The sequence below is a fragment of the Octopus bimaculoides genome, chromosome 17 (genome assembly GCF_001194135.2).
Source record: "Octopus bimaculoides isolate UCB-OBI-ISO-001 chromosome 17, ASM119413v2, whole genome shotgun sequence".
Lineage (NCBI taxonomy): Eukaryota > Metazoa > Mollusca > Cephalopoda > Octopoda > Octopodidae > Octopus > Octopus bimaculoides.
Genome location: NC_068997.1, coordinates 16,861,399 through 16,862,488, shown reverse-complemented (window position 1 = coordinate 16,862,488; position 1,090 = coordinate 16,861,399).

The following is a 1,090-nucleotide window of genomic DNA, read 5'->3' as shown; positions in this document are numbered from 1 at the left end:
TATGTATGTATGTATGTATGTATGTATGTATGTATATACGCACAAACACACTTAAGTACACACACGTGCAAACATCACACACATACAGTGAAATAATATACTGTTCCGTTATTGGTAGGATCAGAAAAAGTACAAAAGTAGCACTCCATTCAGTGAAAGATAAATATCTTTCGATATACATAGAATTCAAGGCGGTGAGCTGGCAGAATCGTTAGCATATCGAGTAAAATGCTAAGCGGCATGTAATTGCCTTGTCCCCTCTTCTGAGACTGCCAATATTACGCCAGAATTTGAAATCAATATATGTAAGATTTAAATACGAGCTACTATAAGTTTCACGCCTTCAAAAATTGTATAGAATTGTATAGTATTGTTGCCGTGAAGTATATACGCACGTGTGTGTGTTTGTGTATGTATGGCTTGATTGATTGATTCTTAGTCACAGAGCTAAGGTATCTGTGAATTAAAAAGAAAACCAGAAGAACGCAATGCGTTCGGTGAATGTGTTATTTCGTATTTCGTCTTGCAACTTGCAAGATGTTTCGTCAAGTAGCAGCAACGCTGCTTCCAGGATCATCAGAGATTTGGAGATAAGTAAGCAATACTTTTAATACCTGATCAGTGTTGCGTGTGGTGCAATCGTGCATGATTGTTAAGTCTACGTGTCGGCATGTATGTATGTTAATGCGTAAAGTTCAAGCATTGTTTATCTGGAGATATGGAAATTCAAGAAGGATGTAAAACAATGGTGATTCTTAGTACCTTGTTCTGCCTTATTACTCAATCCAGTCTCCTTTCCTCCTTAACTTCTTTCTCCAAATGTATTTTTATAGCATTCACATCTTTACTCCTCCTCTATCTATCTGTCTGTTCATCTATCTATTTATCTAGTTCCGTCACTCTCTTTGTATTTCAATGTGTGTATGTACATGTATATGTATATATAAATGTGTCTTCTTTTTCTTCTCTTCCTTTTCCTCTCTTTCTTCTCCATCTTCTCTTCTTCTTCTACTTCTCTTATTCTTCCTTGTCGTCTCTCTCTCTCTCTCTCTCTCTCTCTCTCTCTCTCTCTCTCTCTCTCTCTCTCTCT